Source organism: Trachymyrmex cornetzi, unplaced genomic scaffold (genome assembly GCF_001594075.2).
Source record: "Trachymyrmex cornetzi isolate Tcor2-1 unplaced genomic scaffold, Tcor1.1 scaffold154, whole genome shotgun sequence".
Classification (NCBI taxonomy): domain Eukaryota; kingdom Metazoa; phylum Arthropoda; class Insecta; order Hymenoptera; family Formicidae; genus Trachymyrmex; species Trachymyrmex cornetzi.
The window spans coordinates 240,220-245,842 of record NW_017296135.1 but is presented as its reverse complement, the minus strand read 5'-3'; the positions used below and the strand labels follow the sequence as shown (position 1 = coordinate 245,842).

General features: G+C 33.1%; 1 pseudogene; it reads right to left on the bottom strand.

Annotated features, from left to right (window-relative positions):
* Positions 1–2,708: 2,708 nt before the first annotated feature.
* Positions 2,709–5,623, bottom strand: part of LOC108758205 (ATP-dependent DNA helicase pif1-like) — a 7,900-nt pseudogene continuing 4,985 nt past the window's right edge.

Genomic DNA, 5,623 nt, shown 5'->3' with positions numbered 1-5,623 from the left:
TTCAAGAGTTCCTTTCTTCTTTTTTCATTTTTCTCTTTGTTTCATTGTTATTTAGGTTTAATTCTGACATTTGGATTTTCGATGTAGGGGAGCTCACCATGATAGGATAAATGTTATTCATAGTTTGTATATGTTGGTTTGTGTTGTCTCTAAAGAGGGCTTAAAAATGAGCCGAAACATGTAAGCGCGTTTAGTGGAATAAAGAAGTTTTACGCTTTATGAGTATATTATTTGCGCTACGTCTTCTGCGCCTGACTCCTATTACCCTTAATCTTTCCAATTTCTTTTAATTGAATTTCAAATATGGCCGAAAATGGCTTTTTTAGCAGTTTTGGGTTAAGATTTCTCGAAATCTTGACGTGATAGAGCAATTCTGAAGCCAGATTCGGATTCAGCGCGAAAAATTAAGTAAGAAAACACACAGTTGAATCCCAATCAACAGAGCCATGCAGGCCTGTGCAGTAATTTAAATTTTTAAAGGTTTACATTTTTGAGAATACGCTTTATGTATGTTCACTTTGAACTAGGACCTTGAATAATATATCAGTTACTTATCATGGTAATTATTAGATAATCATTGAAATTATTACAAGTTTCAATTTTTGAGGATACACTTGATGTATGTTCTCTTTGAAATGGCACCTTTAATAACACATCAGTTACTTGTCATGGTAATATATTGTTAGATAATATATTATCAGTTAAAAGTGTAAATTTGTAAAGCTTTACATTTTTGAGAATACGCTTTATGTATGTTCACCTGGAACTAGGACTTTGAATAATATATCAGTTACTTTTCGTGGTAATACATATTGTTACATAAAAATTTCTATTTTTAAAAGTTTCATTTTTGAAGATCTGCTTACATTTTCGAACAGGGCCTGATCTTTTCATTGTAATGATATTTTTGGGCTATATCACATACTTTTCAGAGTACAGACAGTATGGTGCAGCTTTCTAGTACTGCAAGTATCACAAATGTATATATATTCGATTCTTGTCACGTAACCTTCTGTGGTATAAGCTACAATTCATGCAGTACAGTTAAAAAAAATTGAAACATATGGAACATATGAACATGTAAATATATATCATACACATAGATATTATACTTAATAGTATATATGTAACTGTTATAATTGTAATAAATATTGACCATACATTACATATTTATTTCAATTGTAACAGAATGAATTCTTAATATTCTATGAATATATTTCAAATAAAGAATGGGCCCTTCTATCGCCACCATATATATATATATTTTTTTGGTCTCTCCTATTTCAAAACGACCTTCAATATTTATTTCGAATGCAACATAATGAATTTGTAATATTGTATGAATAGCCCCTCATCTGGGATGCTCCCGAAAGAGAACCTAACCGGATGATGGGAAGACATCCAGGAGCCGGTCTCCTGATTGTACAAGATTCGATGAGTCTGCGTCCCTCCTATAAGGAAGGACAACGGACATCATTACCTACCTGCTAAAAAACTCCCCCTATTCAGCACTTCCATAAGACCACATTGAACACACCTAGGAAACGCCTACCCGGCATTTCATCAGGGCGCACCCAAGTCGTGGAGTATACGCTCCCACCTCCATGGTCCACTACACTACTTAAAGTTAGAATCATATTCTATAATATATTAAATTAAACACGATCCTAAACATGTACATTATATACACATTTTTACACATGGTTGTCGTCAGACTTCAGAGAGGCCCCTTGCCTCTCCAGGGCCAGACGTTCCCACTCGGCTCGCTCCTTCTTGCCCTTATACAGCGCCAAAGCAGACGATTAATTGTTTCAATATTCTAAAAAGAATATTTAATTATAAACTTCAATAGTTTATTAAGGTTTTCACGTAAACATACCAGAAGAATTCCGTTATATTCTAAGAAAGAGTCATTATATATAAAAGTTATTTCCAAACTTACATAATCTGCTCCAGGAACAACATGTATGCCTCTTGTGCTCCTTTGGGCCATTTCTTCTTGATAACTTGTAAATCGTTAACAGTAACACCATTCCGATATTTTTTCTGCTCTCAACATACACGTATAATGACCACGATTCATTTCTTAGCCTTCGTGAAATATAGCGCTTATTACCTTGTACTTTTTTTATTAATCGTGACAGTACTCGTCGGTACGTTAATCCGATTGTCGATAATTTTTTTAGAAGCACCGTTTACAGAAGTGTATAAATTTAACTGTATTACTAAGACGGATAAAGTCGATTCGATTACGGTCTTCTTTTTCAAAACGATACCCTTATATACGTTACAATTGTCATTTATCGTTTCCATTTCCCATTTCGAAAATTCTGAATCAATCAAAGTTTGCGGAGTGACACCTTTTTACCTTTCTAATGTCGACTTTATATGTAATATTAGCAAACAACTCTTTTCCAGCGTAGTTACGTTGTAATTACATTTGGCATTTGAACAAGATGTTACGTGCTTCAATTTGAGTTTTAATACATCCTTTATTTCGGAATACGTCGACATGAGAGCCATAAAAACTTCCGAAACATCTTGTTGTGTTCGTTCTTCGAAGCGTTCTCCGACAGATCTTCTAACCGCTAGAATATTGCAACACTTACGCTCAGCATGCTCGCAGATAGCATCAGTCATTGCGTCCGATACTTTATTTTTCAGTATTTGTTGCCTGATACGTACACAATTAAACGCACATTGCAGTGTTACATTAGCGTTACACGAACATGATCGTCATTGCAGAGGCCGTATATCTTCCATGTAACTATACTTTCTGGTTCAGCACAACCGTAATTCTGTACATCATTAATGATATTAGGTATGGCCCATCGACAGTCGTGAATTTTCACAGCCTTTTTCTCGGACGAATTGATTTGTGGTAGCTGAGCTTTGAACACAGATCTCAGTCAATTATATTCTACAATGGCTCCCGAGTTTGCTTTTACGGATGCCGGATTGAAATTGATCAAATATAGGCTTTTTAGTACTCACTCGTGAGTACAAACCTACATAGGCTTGACCATCACTGAACACACTCGTTCCAAGGTCCATCATTGCATTTTTACACGTAATTCCTTGACTTTTGTGTATAGTTATTCTATAACTGAGAGACAATGGAAATTGTTTCCGATGTACCACCATTTTGTGGAATACTTCGAATTTAATATCTACTTTCGTTATTGTGATTTCTTTGTTATCCTATTATAAATAACGATTTTAATGGAATCAATACGATTTCCGTCAACGCAGCGATTAACTGCAACTACATTGCCTATCGTTCTATTGACAAGTCCCAAAGTTACATCAATGTTTTGTCGAATCATCACTTTAGTGCCAATTTTAATCGCTATTATTCTTTCAATGCCAGCTGTTTCCGAAACTTTGTCGTCTTTATCTTCCAAAATTTTGTACACTTTTTTTTCATTGCTGGACCACAATCGACATCATCTTCTATCAGTAGAATTTCATCACCGTCAATTTTATCGAGCATTGCCATGTTCAAAACCTTGCACTAATAACACGTGGGTAATAAACATATTGTATCAGCCGATAATTGATTCATATAAATGCAAAGTTCATTCAATCTTTCGTCGCAACTACTACTTCCTTTGAACTGGATTTTTCTCGACTGAAGAATATTGATGTCAGAATCCGTTATCAAATCTATTCGTATTCTAGAAAGTATATCTAAAAAAAAGAATAAGATGAGATCACCTTTATATCAATTACGTTGAGCGATGTTATAACAAATGGACCACAGATATTTATGTTATATTATTAGTTTTTACATTGAAAATAATCCGATTGGTATCGAAACGTTTGTACGAATATTAAACATATTAAAATTTTAATTGGCTTATACCCCTCCATGAAATTAATTAATGAACTAATTACTATTTCATTTTTGAATTTTAGCCTAAGAAGAGGCGGACGCGGAAGAGGCGGACAAGGAAAAGGCGAATGTAGGATAACCATTTATAAGAATTATATGTAATTTATACATATAATTTTTATAACACATATTTAGTCTTTCAGTAAATCGAGGACAAGGGCGTGAGCGGAGTCGTGCCGCGTGGTACACTCGACATTCTAATCTGTAAATTAAATGCTTTTTCAATTAAATTAAGTTAAAATTAATTCGTACAGACGTTTCGACACCTATTGGGTCATTTTCAATGTAAAAAGTAATAGTATAATAATTTAATTTCAGAAAAAATATATAATCTTACATGAAATATTTTAATACTGCTATTAAATTAATGTAACATATACATAGTCCATTTTACTTTCATTGTAATGGAGATCACCTTTATATTAATTACATTGAGCGATGTTATAACAAATGGACCACAGATATTTATGTTATACTATTATGTTTTACATTGAAAATGATCCGATTGGTATCGAAACGTCTGTACGAATATTAAACATATTAAAATATTAATTGGCTCATAGCTCTTCGTGAAATTAATTAACGAACTAATTACTATTTCATGTTGGACTTTTAGCCTAAGAAGTGGCGGATCCATTAGCCTCAGAAGATGTACGTTGTGACCCATCTTTAAGGAAATGGGACATCATTTTGGTAATAAAGCCCAGATCTTCGAGCAACTTGAGGCAATTCCTAAAACCACGATAGATCACAAAAACATCGTTAGGTTTCAGATAAGATCGGAGTTCACTTGCGTCAGATCGCATTAAGGTAGTTAAAATGTTAGCATCATTGTTTTTTCCATCAGCAAAATAGGGTCCGAATATTGTTAGAATATATCCTGTGGAGCTAACAATAACCATCGGTTTTACTAATGGACTTCTTTTATGGACTGAATAAGTTCGTCTTTGAAACCGATAGTTCGAACTTTTTTCTATATATACAATATATATATATATATGAGGCATTCTTTCTCAAACGGGCCACCCCTTCTCTCCATTTCAAATTTCAAGCAAAAAAATTTTAGTACGGCTTAAATTAAAGGTAAAAGTGTCTACTTTTTAATGCCGTTGGGCCCTTTTTAAAATCTTAAGACCCAAATGAAATATGAAGGATTAAATGACACAAAACGTGATTATATTAATTATAGTTCTTTGAAAAGAAGGAAAAATAGATGATTTTGAAAATTCTATAAGACCTCAAATATTAATTTGAGGATGTGGACTTCACGAAATTGAAGGTTGTCATAAAAATGAAAATGGCAGATCCAACATAGATTTTAGACGTACTCGGTGTCTGAAGTTAAAATAATTTTTTTTTTCGATAACTCACAAAAAATTTTATATTTTTGGAAAATTCGGAAAATCGAAATTTTGAAAAAGTCTACAAAAAAATCTTAAAAATTTTTAGAGTATTCTTTAACCAATTCTAGGACATTTTTGTTCTAAGAAAATTTTCTCTAAAATCTATAGTTACCAAAAAAAATTATTGAGATTTTCTAGTGTAAACCTATATTCTGTAACGAATATAACATAATAACGATAATGCCGCGTTTCATTCGAAGGGGTTGTAACAACTTGGATCTTCAAAACTCATCGTAGTCAAGTGAGTTGTTCACCGATGCATCGATAACTTTGATTTTAAAAAGGGCCCAACGGCATTAAAAAGTAGACACTTTTACCTTTAATT